The sequence below is a fragment of the Leptonychotes weddellii genome, chromosome 3, assembly GCF_054177405.1.
Source record: "Leptonychotes weddellii isolate Sample4059 chromosome 3, ASM5417740v2, whole genome shotgun sequence".
In the NCBI taxonomy this organism is placed as follows: Eukaryota; Metazoa; Chordata; class Mammalia; order Carnivora; family Phocidae; genus Leptonychotes; species Leptonychotes weddellii.
Window position 1 is genome coordinate 86,993,113 of NC_138371.1, and position 13,402 is coordinate 87,006,514.

The window sequence follows — 13,402 nt, forward strand, 5'->3', positions numbered from 1 at the left end:
GGCACCTCAGGGAAACTGGTGACACTGCACCCTGGCCACATGCAGACCTGGGAAATCGGCCTTCCACGCTCTCACCAGCCTCCCTCCGTCCCCCTCCCCTCCCCCCACAGAAAGGGCCAACTCACTCCCACCTTGTGGGGTCTCAGCACCTGCTTTCTCCTCTGCCTGGCAAGTCCCTTCCACGTGGACTCCCCTTCAACTCACGACTCCAGTGCCGGCGATCAGGTTTTCCCTGAGCATCTTTTCAACTGCCTATTCCTCTTCACCTTCCTCTTTCCTTCACAGACAGTACCCTGTTTACGTTGCTGGCCAGAACAGAAGCTCCATGAGAACAGAGAACTCGTCCGTTTTGTTCAGCCTGCATCCTTGGGGATGAGAACAGGGAGGGCCTAGTGCACACTCAGTGCTCAACGGCTCCCTAGGTGAATGAATAAATGGAGAAGGGCCAATAACACAGCTGACACCTGACTGCACCAAATTACTTTTAAGGGTGAAGGACAGTGTCTAAATGGAGAAAAAAAGACAAAAGAAAAAGAGACCAGAGGCTTCACTGACTGGTGACAACCGCCATGGTCCGAGGCACAGGTGTGCCCCTGCCAAGGCAGCATCACTACAGATGTCAGAGAAATTTCCAGAAGAACTCAGAAAGGAAGATGACGTCAGGGGACCTCCAAACAGCCCCGTCTGAAGCATTCAGGCTGAAGGCTCTATTCCCTTGGCACAAAATCTGTTGAAACCCGGGGCGCCTGGGTGGCTCAGTCGTTAATGCCTTCGGCTCAGGTCATGATCCCAGGATCCTGGGATCGAGCCCCGCACCAGGTTCCCTGCTCAGCCAGGGGCCTGCTTCTCCCTCTCCCACTCCGCCTGCTTGTGTTCCCTCTCTCGCTGTCTCTCTCTCTGTCAAATAAATAAATAAAATCTTTAAAAAAATTAAAAATTAAAATAAATAAATAAATAAAAATCTGTTGAAACCCTTCAGGCTCGACTATTAGCAATGTCCTTACCAAGGTCAGTCATCCACATATTTCTGGGATACTTCCCCAACGTTACGACTCCCTCAGCCGTATCGTGGGGCAGGGGTGTCAGCTAAAACAGTCATCACTGTCCAAATAAAAGACATTGTTCTCTGCACAGGACTACGTAATCAATTCTTAATTTCAAAGGCACTGACCTGAGACAGAAAATAAATCCTCAAGTATTCCAAAACATACTTTTGGTCCATCAGTGGCTTTAAGAGTCTAATTGCATAGGAGGTATAATTTTTGTCGGACCGTTCAAGTTCTTTGTAGGCAAGGACCATGTTCAATCCTGCCATCTGCTGTGCTTCCACATACAGAGAGACCCAGTTGGTACCCAATTAATACCTACTTCCCTCAAACACCAACAGCACTGATGAGCAACAATGGATACTAGCCATTAGGCAGAGACATTTCCCAAGCAAAGAATTTTTGGGTAACCTTCCCCAGAGTTGAAGGCTCAAATAATATGGGAGGAACAGAAAGGGCAAAGGATTCCAGGTCAATCCTAAAAAGAAAATCCTGAATGACCAGAGGAACAAAAACCACAGAATGAAAACTGGAATGATCAAACAGAGACAGAAAATCACAGAATGTTGACATCAAAGAGTTGTTGGACCAGCATGCAGTAAAGGGTGGAAATCATTATGTTTTTCTAAACAGAGATTTAATGCTCCATCCCCACAGAGTGCAGGGAAGTACGAGGTACTGGCTACTATTTTTATAAAGAGAAAACAGAAGCAAACAAAATACAGCTGCAGCCAGCACCCAGTCCTGAAAAACCAGCTTCCACAGGAGAACAGCCCAGCAGCCCACAGGTGGCACAAAGGAGAAAGTGGCTTTCAATCAGCAGGTGGTCCCACAGCTGTGACCACTTTGCCTGACGGGTGCTGAGTCTCCAGCCCCATCCTAGGAGATCCTGGCTTCCGGGACCCACCAGCTGCCCAGTCCTCTGGGGAGCCAAGAAAACATACTGCCCTCCTGTGAGCGGTAGAGAAGGGAGGCAGGGACGTGCAGATCAGAACGGGGGGAATTCGGTACTCTGCGGATTTAGTCAAATTATACGGCAAAGATTTCCCTACAAAACACCAGCTTAGCAGAAAAACTCCAGGATGGAATTTAATGTTTACTTGCGAATCTATCACCAATTTTGGAAGATATGAAAAGTATTTAATTTCTCTGAAATGATACACATGCACCATTTCCTGGTGTGCTAATTTCTACCTTCTGTTAACCAAAATGTTTTAAGACAACTTAATATGCCATGAGAATACATTTCAAGGGAACTGGGGAGCTACACACAAATACCACGCATTCAGAAAATCAACTTTTGTCTCTTTCATACTTACTGGGCGTCAGAAACAGCCCAGTGCCTAACACAAGTGAAGCTGTAATATAAACTCTTCAATGAAAGGGGAAATGTGATGCAGTTACCAAGAGTGAGAAGTAGTAACAGAAAGGTTACAAAGCAGTGGTTCCCAAATCTGGCCCACCACCAGACCCACATGGAGGAGGTGTTGCTAGTTGACTCCTGGGCACAACCCTAAGAACCTGCTTTACTTGGTCTACTACGGTGGATCACAGGAACCCACAAATATAACCTGCCCCTCCTCCAGGTGATCTGATCACAAGACAGGTTTGTGAGCAGCTGCTGTAAGAAGGATGCCAAGGGTGGGTAGACTGTGTTCACCCACACTAAGGAACACCAGGTTCATAGGCTGCTTTGTACAGAAATGCCCAAAAGATCTCAGCCACCTTGGAGGGAGTCCAGATGGCCCAAGACAGCCATGCCTCTCGTCCAGCTGGACTCAAGAGCAAAAGGCCTCCTCCAGCAAACTTCCTGGACATCGCTGCCAGGTGCTTGGCAGTTCCGCAGAACCCTGGGTCAGAATGCTAGAAATCTTCAGAGCTAGAGAGACTTTGGGAGCAAGGAGTGAGCATGTCCAATAGTGCATTTGCACGGCCCCGTGATGGTGAAGCTCACGGAGGGCAGCTCACAGAGGATGGCTAACAGGCTCAGGGAGTCCAAGAGCCAGGGAAAATAAAATCAGTTTCATTCTTTAATAGAAAGAACTCCAAGAAAGTAGGCTGTGTGGCTACCCTTCTTGGTTACACAGGGTTTAAAGAAACTTTTCTTTCTAATTAACCAACAGTTTCAGCTACAGATAACAAGGTCCAAAAAGGGCTGTGTTAGATTGCTCCTGTTCCCTCCAATTCTGTCTTCCATAGAATCAGAAAGTGAGCAGAGCACAAGCATCTCCTGCAGTGAGTGGCAACGTGATCGAATTCCGCACAGTGCAGTAGGAGCAGAAGAAATATGAGCAACTTCAAGGTCATCCTCTTCCCTGGCCCTTCCACCTACCCTTTCTTCCTCCCTGTTCTTGGGGCCACACCAAGGAGAGCAATACTGGAGACAGGAGAGCCACCCGATGGAAGGAGCCTGGGCCCAAGACTTCAGTAGAACAAGCACCAACCCAGGCAACTTTAACATAACTCTATCCTGTCCAAGTCCCTGCCATCAGGTTTCTGTTAGAGCAGCTGTACATGAATCCTGGACAAAGGTTTTCTTTCCTACATGGAACATGTTAAGAATTACTGATAGCAACAAGAGATCTCTCCACACTTGCCTCTTCTTGCTCCATCTAACAATATGGCAGACACAACTGTCCTTGACTCCAAAGGATACCAAGTTATACCAGGAGATCCAAAAATCTCTCTTTAATCCCAAACCTCAGGTTTTAAGTGTTAGACCACCTGAAAATACAAATTTTCCTCTTTTGGCCAACCAAAGATGGAGGATGGCCTCCATCTACCTTCCAAAGTGAATTTTCTACCGATAATTGCCGTGTAAATTATTCACAATTTCTGGAACGAGTCTAGCATGGCTTTGCCAATACGAATGCTGTTCCCTCTGCCTAGAAGGCCCTTCCTGACCTAGAAAATTCCTCAACATCACAGCCAAGTTCAAACGTAAAAATGTCCCAACTCCTAAGGGCTTAGAGGATTTAAAAATTGGACTTAAGTACACTGTGGTATATTTTCCTCTTAACCCTTGAGTCTGCTAGGTTCTTGATGGCAAGAACTATTTATTCATCTTTGTATCCCTGACACCCCCAACCCCCACCACTGCATGCATCTCAGTACCTGGCACAGCAAGAACACAATCAACATGCAGTGAATTAATGAATCCAACTGTTGAATTAACCATGTTATCTTGAGAGTAATTTTGAAAATTCAAAGGCAGAGGCTAGGACTTAAGGAAATCTTCTTGCAAATCCAATAAATACAAGTATTCCCCATAAACTATTACAACTTAGTCTGTTAAGACAAGAGACACAGCCTTTAAAGGCTAAGAGTAGAGCTAGAGATCCGTGAGCATCAACTATCATTTGTTAGGAGGTGCACTTAATGGAAAAGCAATTTTGCACCTAACAGAAAAATAATTAGCTAGCGTACTACGAAATCCCAGCTGTCATTTTTTTAAGTGATCATTTTGCTTTGAAAATAAATCAAGAATTGACTGAATCAAGAAGAAAACACATATACATTAAACAGTGTTTTAAGAAGCTTTCTTAGATACTATGTAGATTTTTTTTTAACCCTAAGATGTAAAAGAAACAAAAACAAGAACCTTATACATACGTTCCATGCTTGTACCAAAGCTACAGCCTAAAGTCTTCTCTCTTCAAAGATAACAAAAAAAATATTCTTTCAAACATCAAGGATAGGTCATGGGTCCTAATTCCCAAGGACAAGGCAAATCTGGACCAAGTCAATGCTCAGAGGAAATTTCCACCTCTGCTATTTGCGTACAGCTCGGCACAGGACTAAACAAATGTCCAACAAAGGTTAAAGAACAATACAGACAATGAGAAAATTCAACTACTAAAAAAATACCCTGTCGAGAATATTAAACAGGAGCCTAAGAGGAGCTACCTTGAATGATAAGCTCGGACACAGTTTTTTTTTTTTTTTTTAATTCTACGAAGATCGTCTTGACCTTTTACCCTGGAACTCCCAAAAGTAAAACAGGTCTTTCTTGCTCTTAAAATCATAGCTTTTAAAGGCAGAGGGACCCTCAAGACCACATGTTTTAGATGCCCAGGCATATTAAGTGACTTGCTGGAGAACACAAGCCACTGATAAACACAGCAAAGCCTGGACCCCCACCGGTGCCCAGAGATCTAATCCGGGGATCTTCTCCAGCACAGCACACAGATTAAGAGGCACCCCCTAATACCATCTTCACAAATAAAACCAACTCTGGAAAAGGCCCACACAACCCATTGTGAACATCTTCCCAAAACACATGCATGTGTGCACACATACATCCCAGCAATAAATAGAGCACAGATTACAGACATTTAAAAGCACAAACTTGGGGCATCTGGGTGGCTGAGTCAGTTAAGCAGCAGACTCTTGATCTCAGCTCAGGTCTTGATCTCAGGGTCTTGAGTTCAAGCCCTGTGTTGGGCTCCATGCTGGGTGCTACTTAAAACAACAACAAAATGATGATAATAATAATAACAATAATTAATAAAGGGCAAACTTTACAATGGGATTCACTTAATGTAGCAGGTACTAAAAATTTAAGAATGAATGAGACTAAAGCAAACACATTCCACAAGGAGCTCATAGTACATGAGGGGAATGGAGCCTACATTCATAAATTACAAAACCACGAGCCACATCCCATACTGGAGATAAAAACAGGGTATGATGGGACATTTCTGACTCCATGATTAAAATGTTTGGATCTTTCTTCCCTCTCATTGCTAGGGTAGCTTCTAGAAAATTATACTCTAACTCAAGTGAATAAAAAATAACAACTGTTACACACAATGCCCAGACTGAAGTCAAAAGACTATTTCAGAACTTTTGAAAACATCATTCTTCAGACAAAGGAAAATTCATACTTGCAATTTTTTTTCCTAAGTCAAAGTTCAAAAATGTCGATGGTATTAAATGTGTTGAAGACTAACAAGGATTCGACTACAGTACAATACCTGCTAACTCAGAGTCAAGTCACCATCTTGGGTAGGTGAGACATGAACCACTGGTCTGGGAACCTGAAAGAATCCACAGCCTTGATAGTTCCAGAGGTTGACAGCCTCCATTAAGCAGGACACCAATGGCAACTGTGTTCTGGGGACATTTGAGATCAAAGACCATGAAAATAAAACAGACATGTGACCTTCACCGCCACAGCCACTAATAAAATACTGGACCTTAAGAGTCTGAGTAACCCACGCAGGCCACGGGGAACAGACTGCTGGGCCCTGGTACAACAGCCCTCAATGCAGCTCTTTTTTGGCTTCCTAGAGCAAGCGTGGACCTGGTGAACCACGAAATAACAACTGACAGAGAGACATAAACACTCACAGGAGGTATTTCACCAGGGCCTTAACCAGCGCAGAAGACGGGGGCAATATTGAGGAAGACTCTAGAAAGGGCCGGTGAAAGAGGCAAGATTTCAGAACCTGCTCAAACGAATGGGACGGAACAATATTCCCCATACGTAGTCTGAGCAGTCTACACCTCCGGGGCCAGGGAACGAATTCGTGTTGGAAGGACCCAAACTCCTGGATTCTAAACATAACTTTGTTATTTCATAGTGTGTGAGCAAAAGATCAGATTGATTCAAACATTTATGATTACTGCACAGCACCCAGATACCGGACGGACCTTTGTTCAGGCTGCGGACCAACTAACTGCGGGGGAGACTCAAGAGGGAATATTCGACCACTTGCGTCCTTGTCACTGCCCCAGGTTTTGTCAGGAAGGAGTGACCCAGAAAGCAGGTGAAGCATCCTAACAGAGGCGTTAGTACAGCCACGAGCACAACTTTTTGTGGCCCCCTTCCCGCACACCTAATGCATCCTGTTCCGCCTAAGGCAGAAGGAGAACTGTATTTTAATGCTTCCACTGCAGACAGCTCAGAGAAGAAACTTACTTTTCCCAGAATTTGGCACAACATGTGTTTACTTAGGAAGATGTATCTATCCAACACTAGCAATAAAACCAATTCAGCTCACAGGGAATTATTCCAGAGAGACAATGTCACCTCTTTCTCCTTCTGAAAATCAAAAGGGGGTTGGAAAAAAAAAGAGAAACAAATGCAAATTGCCACTGGCAGGGTTTCATGGGGAAGGTACACAGAATGATTCAAGAGCAATCCAAGGTTTGCAGCAAATGCCTATTCATTAAACCAGTAGGAGGTGCAACGCCATCTGGCAGCCATGTCCAGGGGAAGATCTATTGCTCAGGATCACTTCTGATCAGCCAGCAAGTTTATTTTTACCCTTTTATGCACAGAACTACAAGGACATAAATGTCGGCATTAGGCATGCCAGGAAGGCTTAACGAGACTGGAAAATGAGATCCAAAACTGGGGTCCTGCCAAAGCCAGCTTTCATCGTGCTTGATGAAACAACGTCCTCCCAACGTTCAGGAATCCCAGCAAACCCCAGTGTCCCCACTGGAGACTCTTTAAGAAACCGCAAGGACTTCGGGCATATCTGGGAGGAGAGACTGCCCTGCATTCGCTGATGCCAGGAGGCTTGGTGAGGGGGACGGAACACTCCCACTGAATCCTAGCCTCGGGAGCCTGGCTGCGCAGGAGAGGGCAAGTGCAGCTCAGTCTGGGCACGAGGCCAGCCAATCGATGGGTGCCAGGAACCCCCATAAGGCCCCCTTGGCGGAGTTCTCCCTCTGGGGCTTGCTCTCTTTGAACCTCAACATAACCAACCAGAATCTTCTTTTTCCCAAGTGAAGTTACTGCTTTTTCTCTAATGGAAACATAACACTTACTCAATGCCAAAAGTTTGCTCAGTGCCAAAAAACCAAAAAATCACAAAGAAATTTAAACAATTATTTATCATCCCACCACCTGCAGATATCACTCGTAAGACTCTGGAATATTTCTTGCTCTCTCCCACCTCCCCACCTCTCTCTCGCTCGCTCTCTCTCTCACACACACACACATATACATATATATGTCTCACATTATTATGCTTGTTTTCTTATAGCCTGCTTTTAGGTCTTACCACATTTTAAACACTTTGCCATAGTAAATATTTTTCAGCAACAATTTAAAAGCTAAATAGTACTCCGCTATGTAACATGTTTTATTTAAATAATCCCACGGTATTAGGCATTTATTTTTCTATATTAAAAAATAACAATAAACTTTCACCCTTACCTTTGCAATGTCAGATGTTTCCTTAGACTAAAGCAATCGCCAAGTCAAATTAGAGGATTTCTAGGCTTTTGATGTTGTAATATTACCACAGTGTCTTTCAGAAAAGTTCTACCAATTTATGCTCCCCACTAAGAGGGTGTAAGAATGCCCCTATACCATCTGCTTTTACCTAAGCTTCTATTATCTGTATTTTATTGTCCTTTAAATTGGACGATTTTTTGCCAATCAGATAGGTGGCAATTAAATTATTTGCCAATTAAATAGGTAGAAAAGACTATTGCTAATAAAAACCACAACCACAACATTTCCCAGGCACTTACTATGTACCGGGTACTGTTGTAAAATTTTACGTATTTGAAGTATATTAACTCCACATTGGAATGGCAAAAATGAGGCACAGGAAGATGAAGTGATGTGTCCACCTGGGACCTGGAAGAGCTGGAGTCTGAAGACAGATAATCAATGGCAGTAGAGTCTAGACTCTTAACCGTGACACCACACAATCACATGGGGGACTACCAAAAAGAAGGAGAGGAAGGGACAAGATTAACACGTGGTAGAGGGATCACTGAAAACGTATCCTCATCTTTATTCACATGTTCAACGTCACCATTTGTGGTGACGCGGAACATCACCAGCATCGTCCAACCATCAATGTCGTTCAACCACCAAAGTCACCATCACCTAAGTGATGGACACAGTCCTCTGATCCAGCAAACCAAATCTAAACATCGACTCTTAACTTCCCGCTGGCTCACTCACCAAAAAGTTGATTCCATGCTGATTACTCTGGCATGAAACTCTCTGCCTGTTCATACTAATCGCATAAAAGAGAATGGGCTTACTTGTTTTCGGGTGTAAAAAATGATTTGGGATCCAGCCATCCACTGGTAGGTACATATCCCACAGAACTGAAATGGCTGCAATAGATACTCGCACACCCATGCTCACAACAGCATGATCACAATAACCCAAAGATGAAAGAAACCCAAGTGCCCACTGACAGAGGAGTGGATAAACAAAATGTGCTATATACGTACAGCAGAGTATTATCCAGCCTCGAAATGAAGAAAAGTCTGACACATTCTACAACATGGATGAACCTTGAAGACATCATGCTAAGTGAAAGAAGCCAGACACAAAAGGACAAATACTGTATGCTTCCACCTGTGTTAAGTACCTAGAATAGGCAAAGTCATGGACAGGAAAAGGAACAGTGGTTGCCAGGGGCCGGGGGTGGGAGGAACAGAGAGTTGTTTAACAGGTACAGAGTTACAGCTGGGAAGATGAAAAAGTTCCAAGACATGGATGGTGGGGATGGTTGAACAGCAATATTAATGTATTTCATGCCACGGAATTGCACACTTCAAAATAGTTATATATGTATTTCACCAAAAATTAAAAAAAAAGGATTTGGAAGGTGAAGGGCTGCCTATGAACTTTCTATCTACTTAGGGTGCTTCAGCCACTTGGGCCCTAACCAGATCCTCATAAGCTCTTCTGGGAAATGCTACTCAACATAAGTTGGGGGCATGGTGCAAATGCTCAATAAAAGATGAAAAAGCCTCCAGAAACACTCAGTCTTTAATTGCAGGGACCAACTTATCTTACAATGCCCACATAAGTGAATAGTCTGGAATACCAAAGGAAAAGCAGAATCAAATAGCCTATAAAAATCACATTTGCTACAGGAATCAAAGAACAAAGGGGAAAATGCTCAGGTGAGCTTTCACGAATGACTATGGAGAATAACAAACCACAGGAAAAGGTCTTAGCACAAGCCTGTACATCAACTTAGCTCAGGTCATCGTGGTTAAGAACATCAGATGCAGAAAGACTGCCCATCCAAAAGCCAGCACCCCGTGTCCACCCAGATTTGAGGTGAACCTATTGAGAAGGATACTTCTGGGATTCAGAAAGACAACTTATGGCCAGTCAGCAGCTCACTGTATTCACACAGCACCACAGAATAGTTTCAAAGACTTACTTTTTCAAGACTCAAATTCAGAAATACCATCTTTATGACTTGTTTAATAGAGGGTCACTATAAAACCCCAAAAGACTGCTTCATCCCTATGAGACTAAATAAAGTTGTTCTGAAGAAAGGAAAGTTAGAGCTATCAAAGCTAATACATGTTACTACTGCCCAACCTGACACTGGATTACGGTAGTTAACACAAAGACAAGAGCTGGGCTCCCTTCCCAGGCCACCATCTTAGGTCTTGCTATCTCAAATATAATCCCCTATCGTATAATAAAGAATTTGACTGGTCTTTGTCCCTGGTTCCTAAAAGGGATACTAATTCCTTGGAATTTCCTGAGTAACAGAAGTGTCTTTGTTCTTGACAAGTGCCTTGGATCTCACCTGAGTTTATGCTAAGAGATGAGAAGACTTGGACTAGAAATTGATCACCAGAATGACCAACCATGTGAAGAGAATGCCAGGGCTTTGAGCCTGCCCAATCCAAAGGGGAGTGGAGGGGGCTCAGACTGATTAATTCATTAGCCATGTGGATGAATTCAATCATGCCCACAAAATGAAATGCTCAATAAAAACTCTGGACTTCAAGCTCAGTGAAGCCTCCCCAGTTGGTGAATATGTTGATGTGCCAGGAAGGTGACACGCCCTAATCCCAAAAGGAGAGGGCATGGACACTCAGCATCTGGAATCGTCTCAGTTCTCCTCTCTCTTCATTTGAATGGTCCTGATTTACATCTTTTAGATTAAAACTATAATCCTGAGTATAGTGCTTTCCCAAGTTCTGTGGGTCATTCTAGTGAATTATCAAACCTGAGGGGGTCATGGAACACCTAGGTTAGTAGCCAGTTGAAGTGTTAGGGTCTGGGCACCCCACTTGCAGCTGGCATCTGAAGTAAAGGCAGTCTGGTTGGGGACTTTACCTTTTAATTTATGGGATCGGCACTAACTCCAGGTGGTTAGCATTAGAATTTTATTGCAGTACACCATTTGGTGTATCCTCCCCAACCCTGCACGCACACACATTTCCAGTTGACTCAAGTGCTGTACAAGGATTCAACACCCAGCTTCAAATGACATCACTTTTATCTACTAAAATTTATGCCAACTACTACTGACTATAAAGTTTCCCCCACTTAATAGTAACTGAAATGTTTTGAGTAATTGCTATCCCAGACATGGTTCTAAGACCTTCCACGTATATTAACTCACTCACTCCTCATAGGAAATTCATAGGGTAGATACAGTTGTTGCTTTCATCTTATAGATGAGGGTGCTGAGGCACAGAGAGGTTAAGGAACCTGCCCAAAGTCACATGGTAGAGGTGGCAGGATTCAAAGCAAGTTCCTTGCCTCTAGAAGCTGCGCCTTAGCCACAAGCCTAGTGGAACTGTCGTGAAACCTGGTCCCCCATCCCTCTGAAGGGCCCTGGGTCAATGTTCTTCTTTATCCCCATTTACTCCCATTCTCCATCTTTAGAATGGGCACATGCTGATTTCCTTGGGGCAAAATGTGTGCATTCTGGTGACAGAAATATCCAGCTTCAACTGTAGCTCAGGAAAACTAACCGAAAAACAGGTTGCCCTGGGGGAGATGAATTATTTCCCCGAAAGTCTCTTCCAACAAAAACACAAACAGCTAGAGGGTACTAGATATAAATGAAACTGACAAATTTCACTGCAGTAGATGAATAGATTCAAAGTTGTTCCCTTGCATTATTTCCCCCACCATGGGCAGAACCTCTCCATGATCAACACAAACCCTCTCTCCCCTCTTTTTTTCCTATTACTTACATTGTTAAGCATACTTCCTCATTTTTATTAAGTTGGTATTACAGTCTGATGTTCTCGGTATCTTCAGCATTGCAATTTGAACTTCAGGCGGTCATGGTGGTCATTTTCCTGGTGGAAATTATATAGTAAAGACAACAGCTGGTCGTCCTTCTACCTGATGCACTCCTTCAGTAAATATTTTGAGCCTCTACTGCATGCAGGAAAGCACTCAGGCACCAGGCCTCCGCAATAATGACGACAAAGCCTCCCTGCCTGCGAGCATGGTGCTTACACACCAGCAGGAGAGACAAAGCAGCAATGAGTGAGGGTGGGCACGGATGTGCACATGCATACATGTGTCTAATTCCAGGCAATGATCAGTGACATTTAAAAAAAACAAAAAACAAAAACAGAGTGAGTACAGATGTAAGGGAAGTACAAGATGACGTGTATGGCTGGAGTAAAATCAGCTGGGAAAGGTCGCAGGAGATGAAGAGAGAGAGGCCGGATCTTTCCGACCTGAGGCACCCAACCCCGTGTCACCTTCTCCCTCCCCTCCCGAGTCTATGCCACCAACACCTGTCATCCCTACCTGATCCCTATGCTTGCACCCTTGCTTGCCCCTTATAGTCAGTTCCGCACACAAGCCAAATGACTTGTATAAATACAAATGAGATCAGGTCACCCCCCCCTCCCCCAGCTCAAAACTCAGAACACATACAACAGAGTCAGAATGAAACTCACACTGTACCCTGGCCATCAGGGTTCTGTGTGTTCCAGCACTACTCACCTCTCGACTTAGCACCTTGTTCCCTTCACTCTATGCACACGCCTTCATGATGGGCCCAGTCTGTCCCCACCTCAAGCACCTCTGGGTGCAATGGCCTCCTCCTGGAGCTCTTTTCGTCATGGACACTGCCTCGACTCCATCGTCATGCAGCTATCTGCACAAACATCTCTCCCTGAAGTAGCCTTCTGGGCCACCACATCTAACCTAGCACCCAACGTGTGCCCTCTACCCCTTGCCCCATGGGATCCTTCCTCTCCCACATCTCCACCTGACCTATGATTCACCAGTTTCTCTACTTCCTTTGTCTTTGTCCACCTCTGTTTCCCCAGTGCCTAGAATGGAGCCAGGTACAAAGGAGGAGCTCAATAAATACATGTCAAATGAAGAAGTGAATGACTTTGATGAAGCCGTCAAACTCATCATCTACAGTCCTGTGCATCCAAGCTGTCTACACCACCTGTCCAGAGACAACACACCTCGGATCAGTTCTTATTGGCTGCAAGCTCAGAAGGCAATGTCTTCCATTCCACAGAGCGAGCTGTTCCAATTTACCCTGTGATTCTGATACTAAGAGGACAAGGACACCCGACATAACTATTTGACAACCCAACATTTACACAAAAAGACCCCAAAGAACTTATTGGTT

General features: G+C 44.3%; 1 protein-coding gene across 8 annotated transcripts in view; it reads right to left on the reverse strand.

The window, feature by feature from the left end:
- Positions 1-13,402, reverse strand: part of MGAT5 (alpha-1,6-mannosylglycoprotein 6-beta-N-acetylglucosaminyltransferase) — a 332,440-nt gene that overhangs the window by 259,990 nt on the left and 59,048 nt on the right. For 2 of the 8 annotated variants that reach the window (XM_081814570.1, XM_081814569.1), the window contains exon 3: positions 11,988-12,095. The exons of the other annotated variants lie outside the window; for them this stretch is intronic. The gene's annotated coding sequence lies outside the window, so the exon portion shown is untranslated. The remainder of the gene's footprint in view (positions 1-11,987; positions 12,096-13,402) is intronic. 8 annotated transcript variants of the gene reach the window in all.